Source organism: Triturus cristatus, chromosome 5_2, assembly GCF_964204655.1.
Source record: "Triturus cristatus chromosome 5_2, aTriCri1.1, whole genome shotgun sequence".
Classification (NCBI taxonomy): Eukaryota; Metazoa; Chordata; class Amphibia; order Caudata; family Salamandridae; genus Triturus; species Triturus cristatus.
This window is the reverse complement of record NC_140588.1, coordinates 58,232,042-58,247,438: the sequence shown is the minus strand read 5'-3', so window position 1 is coordinate 58,247,438 and position 15,397 is coordinate 58,232,042. Positions and strand designations below refer to the sequence as shown.

The 15,397-nt window shown below is 48.8% G+C and overlaps 1 protein-coding gene across 7 annotated transcripts in view; it reads right to left on the bottom strand.

The window, feature by feature from the left end:
- INO80C (INO80 complex subunit C) overlaps window positions 1–15,397 on the bottom strand; it is a 199,107-nt gene that overhangs the window by 12,085 nt on the left and 171,625 nt on the right. The window lies entirely within an intron of this gene.

Here is a 15,397-nt window from a genome sequence, read left to right as displayed (position 1 = left end):
GGTGAACCAAGTGAAACTCTGGACCTTGCTCAGTGTGATGAGGGTTAATCCTAGTATTCTGGCCCTTTTAGCTGATCTCCATTCAGCCTCGGTGCAGCTTATACTCACTCATTTTTGACGTGTTATCAAATCCCCTTCTTTAAGAGAAGTTGACAGACCCCGAATCGAGATTGCATTTACGGAGGTAGATTGTTTAGCTCACTATTCTAAGGTATATTCTAAATCAGTGGAGAGTGTCAGTGAACCTCTTCAATAAGTGTCTATGACTGACCCTCCCGTGACAGGACTTATTTATGATCAGACTTACCCTTATTTCAACCTCAACAAATTCATTTTGGCTCGAAAGTTGAGTAAAGGAGGTAAAGCACCGGGCCCAGATGGTATTCCGATTGATCTTTATAAATTTGACATCAACCTTTGCGGCTCCCTCCTGACCGTCCTCTTTCGATCCTGTCGAAGTGTTGATTGTGTTAAATACCTGGTCAGAATCCCTTATAGTGTTTATCCATAAGAAAGGCAAAAGTAACTGTCCTGCTCATTACAGACCTATTTCCTGATTCTTTAGTTAAAGTGGTTGTCCGCATGCTTTTGTGCAGACAACAGGACTGGACTGACTCTAATAATATCATCACAGACCTACAATGGATTCCGACCAGGAGTAGAGACAACTGAGAAGGCTATTAATCTGAATTTACTGATAGTACATTAAACGTGGACATCTGTTTATGGTATTTGTCTTCCGCTTTTGACTGTATTGTGCACAAAGAACTCTTGACCATCAAGCTCACCATGGGTGTGGATACTACCAAAGTTAACTTCCTTAGATACTTATATTCGTCCAGCACAGCTAGGGTACGTTTTGGCCAAAAGGTGAATGCACTCAGCTGTTTAGCATATAGTGAGGGGTCCGACAAGGGTGTGTACTTGCCTCTTTTTTGTGTAACCTATATATCACTAGCTTGGGTAGTACTCTAGTAAGCAAATGTTTTGATCTTTCCCAGGTTGGACATCGACCCATACCGGCCCTCCGCTATGCAGACGACGAGGTGCTCATGGCCCGTACCCCGTTGGCCCTAAAGTGTTCGCTTGCTGAATTGGTTCATTATATGCAGAACCTAGGTCTGCCAACCTACGGAAGTAAAACCTTTGTTATGAAAGTGGGGAAAAGAGTAATAAAATGCTGTGACATTTTAATTGGGAGTACCACTATAACACACACCCAATCTTTTTCTTACTCAGGGATATTTATTTGATCAGTAGGATAGCTGGAGAAATTAAGTGAATTCTAGAAGACAAGACTCCAATTTGTTAAATCCATTACAGCTTTGCTCAACTTCTCTAGGAAGCTGAGCATTGAACACCCAAGAGATATGATGACCATAAATAATTTGAAATGCCTGCCTATTGCTATGTATGTATTTGAGTTGTGGGGCTATGAAAATGATTCTCTGCAGCGGATAGAAAATGCTTAGTTCAGAACTGAAGACATACTAACAGGCTTGCCATAAAACTCTGAAAAAAGGTTTGAAGGAGGAGGCTTTGAGGCGGCAAGGCAGCTAATTTGGGGCACGAGACTGTCCAGGAACTCCTTCCTTGAATCCCTCCAACAACACCGGGGCTGAACAGCACATCGGAACTCTAGGGGTTGGGTGGGCCGATAGTGGGAAAATCACTGACTTAGCCCAATTGATGGTGTATCCCGAGTAGCTGCCAAAAAGATAAAAAATGTGCAGTACTCAAGCGATCGAGTAGTACGGCCTTGCTAAATATAGGGCAATATCATCGGCGTAGAGCGAAATTCGCTCTTCCCACCCTCCCGGTGACACAATGCCCCAAATTGATGGGTCCCTCCGGATCCAGTGCGCCAATGGCTCCAACGCCAGGGCGAACAGCAGCAGAGACAGGGGGCACCCCTGCAGAGTTCCCCTTCCCAACTGGAAAGACCTCAATAACGCCCAGTTGACCTGTACCCTAGCTGTAGGCGTCTCATATAGTAGTCGCACCCAACCACAGAAGTTAGCACCGAAACCAAGCCTTTGTAGCACCATGGACAGGTAGAGCCACTCAATGCTATCGAACGCCATGGAGGCGTCCAACGCCATAAACGCCCTCTGTGGGCAGGGCAAAGTCCCTTAGGAACTCCGTGCAGTCTTCCTCTGACCTCGTGCACACTGGCGCATAAACGCCCTCAAAATGTTTGGCAAAGGCTTCAGCTATTTAAGTACTTGTGGTGCCGAGTGCCACAGCTGCATCCCTGACCCTCGTGACCCACGATCTCTCCCTACCTCGTCTCTCCAGCCACTTTAGAAGCTTCAGGGCCTTATCCCCTACATCATACAAGAGGTGTTGCGTCGCTAGCGCATATGCCTGAGCCTCACTCTCTGCCAGGACACGGTCACGCTGTCTCAGAGCCAACTCGTGACACCCGTCCGCACTCATCAGCATCGCCGCGTCCCCTTCCATCTGGGTAATTTCTTGCTCAAGTGACCAGATTTGCAGGGATTCCTCTTTTTTCTGGGCCCCGATCAGCGCCTGTGCCTGACCCCGTAAGACCATCTTGTAGGCCTCCCACAAGGTGACATGTGAGTCTACTGGCACTTTGTTTTCTTCAAAATAGAGTTCCGATCCCTCGCGCAGTTTGTCCCGAAGCCCTGAGTCTCGCAGGGGTCTATTCTCAGGTAGGCAGGTCTGTCAAGGGACGGACCCATAAGGGTGACAGACCGGAGAGTGAGCCAAGATGCCCCTCTCCATGTGTGCAGGGTCGCGGAAGTCTCCCACCCTGTCATTGCGTGTGATCGTTTCTAGAGAAGGAGTCTTGTAGAATAATACGTGAAGTGTCGTGTTAGGGGGCTGTGTTCCTGCCACAGGTCTACTAATCCCATGGCATTAGCAAAGTCGGTCAGGCCTCGTTCTCCCTGACTACGCACAGAGGATCCAGACTGATCCATCGCCGGGTTCATTACTGCATTCGTATCCCTCCCCCTCTATCAGGAGTGTGCCCAGTGGGAGGTTAGTGAGGAATGAACTGAACTTCTGAAAAATTACTGCTTGAAGACCTGGGGGAATGTAACAAGAGCACAACACAATCAGACGCCCCTCCCATTTGCCAGCCGCCGACACAAGGCATCCGGCTTCATCCACCCAGGTTCCTGTGATAGCTAGTGGCAGCGTGTTCCGCACCAGGATCCCTACCCCTGAGCCCCGGAAGAGAAGCCAGAGTGGGCAATCATTTTGTAGCCAAATCAATCTAGCGTGTTACACTTATTTCCTCTCAGGTGCGATTCCTGGATCAATACTATATCAGGGGAATGCCTCTTAATGTGCTGCATTACTAGGGTGCGCTTGATTTTGTTTTTCAGGCCATTTACTTTCCAGGTCCATATCCACATTGTAGCTTGATCACCCATGGCTGTGTGTGAAGTGTACTACTAGCCCTGCACTTCTCCCGTTTCTGCTGAATCTCTTGGTCAGGAGCGTGGTTCCCATCCCTCCTGAACAGATCTAACAGTAGTCCCAACTCCCCCCTCCCTGCAACCCTGCTGGGTGAGCCCAACACCTCCCACCCCCAAAACAAGCAGAGTGCCTGTCGCTCAAACAGTTTAGAAAGAAACATTCGTGAGGAGTCGTGGGCTAGCCTCCAGCATGAAGTATTATCTGTCTGCTAATCGAATGATAACAAACCCAAGCAAAACCATGCAGGGCCTCCCCACTTAAAGCACCGCTCGGGCTATCCGGCTCTATAAATCAACACAACAGCAATTAGAGAGAAAAGCTAGAAGGGGTCACATGCCACTTGCGCCTGTTAAGTCGCACAGGGCTCCAGAGCCATTGTATCCCCAGCACTCAGTCTAATTGACGGGCCCCAGTATATGTCTCTTTACATTTACAGTTGAAGGGAATACAGTTCCAGTGTCACAAGAAGCGTCCCACAGATCACTTATCTGGCAGCTGCCACTGCCCCTGTCCATCGGATGTCGTCTCCGCCTCCTGCCCTGTCCCATCGTATCCGTTGTCCGCTGCCGTTCGGTTGCGTCCTCCTTTACGACCCACCATGCGCCATCCCTCCAGCCAGTCACTGGCTTCCGCTGGAGCATCAAAGTAAGTTTTCCCTTCATCAAGTATTTTAAGTCTGGCTGGGTAAAGCATCGTGTATTTTACTTGCTGCTCTCAAAGCTCTCTTTTGACAGCCTCGAAGGACCGCCTCTGTCTCTGAACATGGAGTGTAAAGTCCAGGAAGAAACGGATGGTGGCGTTCTCGTGCCGGAGGTCGTCATGTACACATGCCGCTTGTAAGACTGCATCCCTATCACCGAAGTTCAGGACGCAGGCGATGACCGTGCGAGGGGGCACCCTCGGTCTAGGCCTGCCCCCCAGTGCGCGGTGTGCACTTTCTATTGTAAAGAATTTTGAAAAACGTTTGGGCTTCAGGTGATTAAGAATCAAATCTTCCAAGAACAGGTCCATGGACTGCCCCTCCATTCCTTCCGGCACACCTACGAAACAAATGTTATTCCGTCGAGCCCTTCCCTCCTGGTCCTCAAGGCGGGTGTAGATGTCAGACTGGTTCTTGGTAAGGGTGGCCAGTTGGTCTTCGAGACGTTTGGTTTTAGCCTGCAGGCCCCCAATCCTCGCCTCTGCCGTGGACACCTTCTTGGAGATCTTCCGAAGGTCCGCACGGAGTAAGTTTACCTCCTCGGTGACAGAGTCCAGTTTCGGCTCCAGGGTACCCTTTAACCCCTTCTGTGCCACGCCCTTTCCCCCTCCTGTGCCGGGCGTTTTATTAGTGGGTGGGGTTCATGACGAGATAGTCTCGTCATGGGCACAGCGCGACCGTGCTCCATGACGAGACTATCTCGTCATGGGCACTGAAGAGGTTAAGTCCCTAATCGCCCTCATAATGTCCTTCAGGGAGAGGTCTGGGGTCTGGGTGTCAGGTTCCTCCTGCGGGCCTCCTCCCGTCACACCCTCATCTCGTTCTATGGCCACCGTCTGTATGATTTACTTGACCGGGCCCCGTTACTTTATTGCGCCCCATAACTGGGTCTGCTGGCGCTCAGCTAGGGTTTGCAGCAGTCACTGGTGCACCTCTCGCTGTCGCCACAGCCGGGGCGCTGTTTTACACCTCCCAGGAGTTGCTCTCCCCTGCAGGGGAGGGGTCGTGGACCCTTTATCAGGAGGCTCTGCGCCTTTGGACATGGCTGGAACATCGGGGCATCACCCTGGTGGTTCAACACCTGGCAGGTTCTCTGAACGCCAGGGCGGACGAACTCGGCCGCCGGTGCATGTTGGATCACAAATGGCGTCTGAACTCGGACGTGGCGCAAGGCCTCTTTCGGCAGTAGGGAGAGCCTTGGTTAGATCTATTCGCCACCGAAGAGAACGCGCAATGTCATCAGTCCTGCACATTGGAATTTCCAAGGCGGCACTCGCTCGGCGACGCTTTTCGTCGCGAGTGGAGTTGCGGTCTGTTGTACGCCTTTCCGCCTATACCACTTCTGCCCAGAGTGCTGAAGAAGATCAGGCGCGACCGGGCCCAAGTCATCCTTGTGGCTCCGGATTGGGCACGAAGATACTGGTATCCCGAGCTACTCAGTCTGTCAATCGATCCCCCGATTCGACTGCCTCTTCAGGAGGACCTTCTGTCGCAGCAGCAGGGGACGGTCTTCCACCCGAACCTGTCCAGCCTCCACCTCCATGCGTAGAGATTGAGCGGCGGCAGTTGATGCCATTTGACTTGCCTCCTGAAGTCTGTGATGTCATTCTGGCAGCCAGGCGTCCCTCCACTAAAACGGTATATGCCTGTCGTGGAACAAATTTGTGGCATGGTGCACAGCAAAGGCTGTGGATCCCCTTTCCGCCCCTCTTTCAGAAGTTCTCCTTTTTCTTCTTTCCCTGGCCCAGCAGGGCTCTGCTCTGGGCACCCTCAAGGGACATCTTTCAGCTGTTTCTGCTTTCTTACGGCTTCCTGATGAGCCTTCTCTTTTCAAGTCCCCTGTTGTTACTCGATTCTTTAAAGACATTACTCACATGTTTCCTCCTGTCCCTTTCGCAATGCCTCAGTGGGACTTGAACCTGGTGTTAACCTATCTAATGTGCGCTCCCTTTGAGCCACTTCATAATTGTCCTCTTCGCCTTCTGACTCTTAAGACTGGCCGAGGTGATGGCAACCAGGAAAGCAGACGGGTGAGTGAGCTCCAGGTTCTTTCTTCTAAGCCTCCTTTCCTCTCTGTCCATCCGGACAAGGTTGTTCTCAGGACTCGTCCTTCCTTTCTCCCTAAGGTGGTAACTGCCTTTCACATCGACCAGTCTGTTACATTGCCCACCTTCTTTCCGCTTCCGCATCCCTCGAAGGAGGAAGAGAGGCTCCACCGTCTGGACCCAAAACGAGCGCTCTCCTTCTATCTGGACCGCACGAAACAGTTCCGGGTGGACGACCAACTCTTCGTTGGCTACGTGGGCGCTCAGTAAGGGGCGGGCAGTGCACAAGCGGACCATCTCTCAGTGGGTCGTTTTGTGCATTAAGGTCTGTTATTCCTTGGCTAAGAAGGAGCCTCCTGTGGGGCGGAGGGCCCATTCCACTCGGGCCACAGCGGCTACTACTGCCCTCTGACGGGGAGTCCCTCTGCAGGACATTTGTCAGGCAGCAACATGGGCCTCGCTGCACACGTTTGCCAAACACTATTGCCTGGACAGCCAAGTCCGGAGTGACGGCTTCTTTGGCCGCTCCGTTCTCCAGGACTTCCTGGTGTGATCTTGGTTCGCAGACCCACCACCAGGGTTGGTATTGCTGGGGTATCTATTCTAAGGTAAGGAATCTAACGTGTTTCTTTCAGATGAACAAGTTACTTACCTTCGGTAACGATATATCTGTAAGAAACATTCGTTAGTTAGATTCCTTACCGCCCCACCCATCCTCCCCGTTCTGCGAACTGACATCTAGGGTTAAGGTCATCCCTTTCAGGGCCCTAGATTCATGGCATCAGTGTCGGTTTCTTGCATGGCTCTGCGTTCCTGGCGCAGAAAGCTATGTACAAGAACTGCCGTCAGCGCACGAGGGCGGCGTCTAAGTACTCCGACGTCCTCCCGGCGATCACAACGCCGACGACGGACGCGGAGATGCAGATGACGCCTAGCGACGCGCAAGGGTACTGCTGACAGAAATCTTTCCGGATCCAGCCTGACGCCTGGGGATATTCTAAGGTAAGGAATCCAACTAATGTTTCTTACAGATATATCGTTACCGAAGGTAAGTGACTTGTTCAACAATATGCGCTCTCCTCTCAACCAGTGCTATACCGCTTAGATCACCTGTATAGTCACAATACTGAAGCTAATGTTAAGCATCAAAAATTGGGTAGTTTGAAAATGAAATATGAAGAAAGTATACAATTGCGCCCTTTCTATTTTTATCTATCTTAGCTACAGGTAATAATGACCTAACTCAACACAACGAGCGTGATAAGTCAATAACCCACTTTAAGTAGTCAACACAACGTGCGTCTACATATTTAGAGGTCCTGAAGAAAGCCCCTAGATCCGATTGGACAACGAGGCTGAAACATGTCGACCACCGATATGATCTCAATAGTGCGCTAGATTGGTAACTTGATCTACACACGCACCACTTTGTTTTTATTTTTCCATACCACCATTCTATTAAAGAACTGTCTGACATGGCGGTATAGGGAATTTTAAATCACTTCACTTGAGCACCACATTCACTTCTCTGGACGCTACTGTAATACCAGTGGTCCTCCTCCAGGTTGGGGTCAGCATACCAACAATAAAACCCAATGATGATGCGGTCATGCTACACATAGGCGGAGAATAAAGATATACTGCCCACAACTTTGTGTACGCTAATGAGTTTTTTTTTTTTAGCAGGGTCCACAACCAAATGACCCTGGTTACACAGGTACAAGTGGTCCATTCTCCCCTCCTGATTTTTAGCATGGGAAGTAGCCATGACTCACGAGAGGCAAAGCCTCAACTGGGTTATTATGCTCCTCCAGACACTCAACAATGGTTATAAATAGTATATTCTAGTCTGTGCATTTGCACACATGGATTAAGACATGGTATTTTCCATGCATATTCGTATTAAAAAAATTGTTTAAACGAAACTGGAATGCAAGAGATTAAATCTGTACAGTGAGTTAAGATCATATACAAAACAACTATTTTCAGAGTTTTTTTCCTATGCACAGTAACGCCTTCTCTGGTAGCGACAATATCTAGCTACACATTCCTTACCTCTGAACTTCCCAGGTGTCAGGCTGGATCCGGAAACATTTGCTTGACAAATACCTCTTGCGTGCGCGGTCATGTTATTACATTGCGGTCACCTATATAGGCGCCACCCAGGCATGCAGACTTCAGTACTTTTTACTTTTCCACGCCAGAAGTGAAGAGCCATGAAGTGACTAACTTGATAGTGTGTCAAAACTAGGGACCTGAAAATTGGAACAACCCTAGTCCTAACAAATAAGTCAGCAGAGCGGGGAGGCATGGGCGGGTTTGTAAGGAATCTGCAGCTAGATATTGTCTTTAATGTTACCGAAGGTAAGTAACTTTTTCATCTTATAGAGACTACTAGCTGCAGATTTCTTATCTTTGAATGGATACCCAAGCCATACAATCCAGGCGGTGGGTTGCGGACAAACTTCTACACTAGAAAGTCCAGCAGGGCCGAACGGGTAAAATGCCAGTTCCTGCGGACCCGACTGTCCAGGTAGTAATGCTTGGCAAACTAGTGCAGAAATGACCACAGTACTGCCTCGTAGATGTCCAGGACTGGGACACCTCAAGCCAACGCCGTGGTCACAGCCTTTCCCCTGGTGGAGTGTACTTGTAAGCCCTTATGGAGCAGCTTCTTAGCCAAGGCATAGCAGATCTTAATGCAGAGAATGACCCAGTAGGAAATTGTCCATTTCTGTACTGCCCAACCTTTCTTAGCTCCCACGTACCCCACAAACAGTTGGTCATCCAAGGTAGAACGACAACGCTCTTTTAGTGTCCAGACGGTGGAGACGCTCCTCTTCTTTAGAGGGATACGGAGGAGCAAAAAAGGTGGGCAGCGTGATAAATTCACCTAGATGGAATGGGGTCAAGTCATCATGTTGGGGGGCTTACCTGATAACGCATGTTACTCACTCACAATCCAGGCAGAAGTTATTGACCCTGGAATGGCTGTCTTGATGGTAAGCAGCCGGAGGGGACAGTTGTGCAAAGGCTAGAAATAAGCACACATAAGAAAAGTGAGGACCAAGTTAAGGTCCCACTGTGGCATGACAAGAGGCGAGTGTGGAAACTGACCCAGCCCTTTAAATCCCCAATTGTAAACAGGTTCTTGAAACAGAGAAAGAGCAGAGAGATAACCCTTAGGAGTACCCAAATCAGAGCCCTGCTGGGCAAGGGTAAGAATGAAAAGAACAGTAGAAAGAAGCAGAAAGAGGATCAATAGACCTTTCTGTAGAATATATAAAAGCCAATGGCAGGCGTATACAGTCTTAGTGGTGGAACGCATGGCTGCCAAAATAATGATGCATACTTCGGGAGGAAGGTCAAAAGCTATCAACTGTCGCTGCTCAATCTCCACAAATTGAGAGGGACAGTTGACAGGTTTGAGTGGAGAACCCTCCCCTACTGCTGAGACAGAAGATCCTCCCAAAGGGCCAGCGTGATCGGAGGATTGTTACTCATTTTCAGAAGCTCTGGATACCTGACTCTCCTTGCCCAGTCCAGAGCCACAAGAATGACTTGGGCCCTGTCATTCTTGATCTTCTTCAGTACCTTGGGCAGAAGTGGTATGGGCAGAAAGGCATACAACAGGCCTGAGTTCCACTTGCAATGAAAAGCTTTGCCTAGTAATAGCCGCCTTGGAAACTCCAGCATGCAAAACTGCAGACATTGCCCATTCTCTTTGGAGGCAAAAAGATCTAACCAAAGTTCTCCCCACTGCTGAAAGAGACCTAGCGCCACCTCCGACTGTAGACGCCATTCATAAGTCACTAGGCATCGATGGCTGCTTTTGTCTGACCTGGCGTTCAGAGAACCTGTCAGGTGTTGAACCACCAGTGTTATGCTCTGCTGTTCCAGCAATGTCCAGAGATACTGAGACTCTTGACAAAGGGTTCGCTACCCCACCCCGCCCTGCTAGTTGCAAAGCCACATGGCGGTGGTGTCATCTGAACACCTGCACCAACTTCCCCTTGACAGAGGGAAGAAATGCTTTTAATACCAACCTAATCACTCGAAGCTCTAACACTCCGCCGGAACCACTGTCCCCTTATCTCCACCTCTCCCAGATGTCTGCCCCATCCCAGCAGTGAAGCATCTGTCGCCGCGGTGTGATCTGCTTGAGGACAGGAGAGGGGTCTGCTTCTGACCCAATCATAATCTGAATATCCTGAAATCGCTGCTGGGGAGGGTAGGCCCAAAAGTGCACTGTATCCAGAACAGCCCCAATGAAAGGGAGCATCTGAGGAGTGGGAGGGAGGGGTCGTGGTACGAGGCTCTCTTCGACCTAGCCAAGAACATCTGACACTACTGTCTGGATAATCACATCTAAGGGGTGGCAGAGTATATTCCAGGGAAAGCGAATGAGGTGGCAGACTGTTACTCCAGACACAAGCTTGTGAAGGCTGGACTCTCAAGTGTTCGTAACTATTTCAGACAGATGGGGTACTTTCTCAGTGGATCTGTTTGCCTCACATCTGCATTGATTAGCGAGGTTCTTTAGCTGCAGACCGGACCTGCAGGCGCCAGCGATGACTGAGGAGTTTTTACACAATTGGAGCAAAAAGATGGGCATGCATTTCCCCGGTTCATGATGATTACAAGGGCATCTGCCCAGGTAGGGAAACCGCAAGCGGATGTGGTCATGGTGACTCCGCTGTGGAGACCTTAAGTTTCGGTTCTGGTCCTCATGGAAATTTCTTGGGATTCTCTGATCCATCGTCCCGGACTCTCCTTCTGGATCAGTCCCGGACCAGGCTGGGTACCTTCAACTGATGGTGTGACAGAGTACAGGGAATGCTGGAAAATCCCAGGGCTTTTGAGAAAAGTGGAGGTCCGTCTTTCTAAGGCCTGGGCCGACAGAATGGTTGAGCATTTACAAGTCGGCCTGGATGCGATGAATGGAGGGACTGGTCTCTGCAAAGGGGTTTGGATCCAGTGGGCACTAATCTAGTCTATATTCTTAATTTCCTGTCCAGCTTGGTACAGATGGAATGGCATACAGGTCAGTAAACTCCTTTCTGTTGGCTAAAGCAGCAGAGCATGCCCCGAATGATTGTCTGCCAATAGGGGCACATCTCTTCGGGAAGTCAGTCTCTCCCTCCCCATGGAGGCCAGATACTCTACTCTTTGGGACTTCAATCAGGTCCTTCCCGTCTTTATATTGGCAGCCCAACAAGTTCTTTTGTCGGAAGGATATTTCTGGGAAACTAGTCATGTTTTTCGTGTCTTGTGTCTGTCAGAGGGCCTCGGACGTAAGGGTCAGCGATGTCACAGAGAAAGTATTTACCTCGAATGTGGTGACCAGTATGATCTGTAGCAGGAAAGTGTCCGATTCTAAGATAATTCCCTACACAGCATTTGATGACGCTCCTTAATTGTGTGTGGTGAAAGGCTTGAAAGTGCATGAGGACAAGACTGAAGTTGTATGCCCTCCTGGGTAACGGCAGTTTCTCAATGCTTTGCGCACACCACATGAAGTGATGTTATTTCCCACTATAGCAAGATGGGTGTGCTGGGTCATGCAGGTGGCTGGTACGGACACAAAGAGGTTTAGGGCACATTAAGCTAGAGGGGCTATAGCCTCAAAAGTGTTCTTCCTAGGGCCTGCCTAAGGGATGAATGCTGCAAATTAGTGTTCTTGTTATATGTTTAAGAAGTTTTACTTTTAGGCAGTTGTAGAAGTGGCTAGGATGGTGGTGAACAAGGTTTAAACTATCGTAATCCTCACCTCCGGTCCTGACATAGAAGGAAAATGCTACTTACCAGTATGCATCTGTTCTTGGCATGTAGAGCTGCAGAGTTGTACACTATGCATAGATCGCCATCTGGTGTTGGGCTCAGATGCTTGCACTTTGTTGTTGTATTGGAAGAGTCTTTTGTAGTCACAAGATAGGTGACTCCTCCCTTGGACGATAGTGTGCATGGGCATCGACTCCATCCTCAGATTGTTTTTTGCCATGACGGGAAATGATGGAGTCAGTAAGAAATAAAGAGATGTCCATGTGAATGTATCTATTTAAGATAATACTGGAACAGATACAGGTTCCGGAGAGGCGGGTGGGCCAGTACAACTCTGCAGCTCTACATGCCAAGAACAGAAGCATATTCCGTTCAAGGCATGTGAGATGCAGACTGTACACTATGCATAGACTGTACAGCAGTGTCTCCCCTAGCGGTGGTCACCTGTATCTGTTGCAGTGGTTTGAAAAAGTGTTTTAAGAACAGCTTGGCCTACAGACGCTTGTTGCTTCACCAAACACTATTGTGTTGACGTGCAGGCTAAAATGTGTGGTGTAGACCATGTTGCTGCTTTACAGATGTCATCTATGGGAATGTTCCCTAAGAATTCCATGGAAGCCCCTAGTTTGCGCGTTGAGTGCGCTCTAGGGGGAATTCTTAATGTGCGTTTAGCCTTTTGGTAGCATATTTGTATGCATTTTACTATCCACCTAGTGATCCCAGCTTTGGAGATAGGGTTACCTTTACGAGGTGGTGAGAAGGCTACAAACAGTTGTTTTTTCTTCCCAAAGGGCTTAGTCCTGTCAATGTAATATAGTAGGGCTCTTTTGACATCCAGTGTGTGAGGAGCTCTCTCTGCTACAGAGTCTGGGTTTTGGAATAACACCGGTAACTCAACTGATTAGTTAAGATGAAAAGCAGAGATTACTTTGGGAAGGTATTTTGGATTTGTTCTAAGAACCACCTTGTTACGATGTATTTGTAAGAATGGTTCTTGTATGGTTAAAGCCTGGATCTCACTTACCCTTCTGAGAGAGGTAATTTTCGACAAGGAAAGCTACTTTCCATGTGAGGAACTGCAGTTCACATTTATGGAGAGGTTCAAATGGGGGACCCATGAGCCTGGTAAGAACAATGCTTAAATTCCACACCGCAGAGGGTGGCAGTCTGGGGGGAGTATTCCTTTTAAGGTCCTCCATAAAGGCTTTAATTGCAGGTACTCTAAATAGTGACAAGTGTTGTCTGTTTTGTAAATAAGCGGCAAGTGCTGCTAGATGTAATCTTATGGATGAATATGCTCGATTACACCTTTGTAAGTGTAGCAAATAGCAAATGATGTCCTGGATTGAAGCATCCAGCGGATCCATTTAATTGTTATTGCAGTAGATGACAAATCTTTTCCATTTTGATGCATAGCAAGCTCTAGTAGTAGGGTGTCTGGCTTCTTTAATGATGTTCATACAATCCGGCAGAAGGTTAAGATAACCGAACTCTAGGACCTCAGGAGCCAGATCGCTAGATTCAGTTGACCTGGATCGGGGTACCTTATGTTTCCATGGTTCCGCGTTAGCAACGTTTGGGAGAGGTGCCGTTTTTGGTGTGGAACTACTGAAAGTTCCAGTAGTGTTGTGAACCACGGTTGCCGTGCCCATGTGGGAGCTACCAGTATCATCTTGAGAGACTGTTGTCTGAGCTTGCATACTACTAGGGGAATCAGCAGGAGTGGCGGAAAAGCGTATGCCAATCTGCCGGACCAGTTCATCCATATCGCATTGCCTTTGGACAACGGGTGTGGAAACCTGGTGGCAAAGGTTGGGCGTTTTGCATTTGCGTGTGTGGCGAACAGATCTATGTCTGGTTGACTCCACATTTGGAAAAATGGTTGAAGAACTTGGGGATGAAGTTCCCATTTGTGTAGCTGCTGTGTCTGTCGACTTAGCGGATCCGCAATCTGATTGTGAACTCCTGGAAGATGTTCTGCCAGAAGGTATATGTTTTGTGGATTGGCCCATCTCCAAATGTTTTGTGCCAGCTGAGACAGCTGCAAAGAATGTGTGCCTCCTTGTTTTTGTATGTAATACATGGCTGTCATGTTGTCCGTCCGGACTAGGACAGTCTTGGGATGTAGATGTACTTGGAATGATTTTAATGCTAGAAATATTGCCAGTAATTCTAGGTGATTGATGTGGAACACTTTCTGTTGAGTGGTCCATTTGCCTTGAATTATGTGGTTTAGGAGATGGGCTCCCTAGCCGGTGAGTGATGCGTCTGCTGTTAACACTATCTGTGGAACCAGCTCTAGGAACGGCCACCCTTTGGAAAGGTTTTGTGTGTTCCACCACTGCAGAGAGCGATGTGTACGGCTGTCCACCAACACCAGATCTGTAAGTTGTCCTTGAGCCTGGTTCCACTGACGTGCTAGGCATTCTTGTAAGGGGCGCATCTGAAGTCTTGCATGAGGTACGATTAAAATGCTAGAGGCCATCATTCCTATGAGTTGCATGAATACCCTTGCTGGGAGGGAACGCTGTGGCTGAAATTTGGTGCTTAGTGTTTGTATACTGGTTATCCTGGCTGGATTGGCATATGCCAGAGCTCTGGAGGCGTCTAATGTGGACCCTAAATACTGATGTATGTGGGAGGGCTGAAGATGTGACTTGGTGTAGTTTACTGTGAATCCCAGCTGCTGGATGGTTTGATGAGTGTGATGAACACACTGGTTGAATGACTTGGCTTTTAGTAGCCAGTCGTCGAGGTATGGAAAGACATGGATTTGTTGTCTTCTCAAGTGTGCTGCTACTACTGCAAGGCACTTTGTGAACACCCTGGGTGCGGTGGTCACCCCGAATGGAAGGACTTTGAACTAATAGTGTTGTCCGTCCACTATGAATCTTAAATATTTCCAGTGAGCAGGGTGTATGGGAATGTGGAAGTAGGTGTCCTTCAGATCTAGTGTGGCAAGGAAGTCGACCTGTTGAAGAGTGATCAGGTGAAAATGATCGGACTGTATGTAGAGATTGAGGGGTCTGAGGTCGAGTATTGGCCTTAGGGTGCCGTCCTTTTTGGGGATTAGGAAATACAGAGAGTAAACCCATGGTCCTTGATGCTGTAAGGGAACTAGTTATATTGCCTGCTTTTGAAGCAGTGAGAGAACCTCTTGTTTTAAGAGTGTGAGATGTTCCGTGGACATTGGACGCTGTTTGGGTGGTATGGTGGGGAGGGTTGCTGTAAGTTCCAGGCAGTAACCATACTGGGTAATTTGTCTTACCCACTTGTCTGTAGTGATGGAATTCCAGACAGGTAGGAACTGTGATAGTCTCCCTCCGACCGGGGTGGAATGGTCTGGGGGGTAGTGGGGGGAAGTCACTGTGTATTAGTCGGGGAGGCGCGAGTGTTGTTGTTACCACGGCCTCTCCCT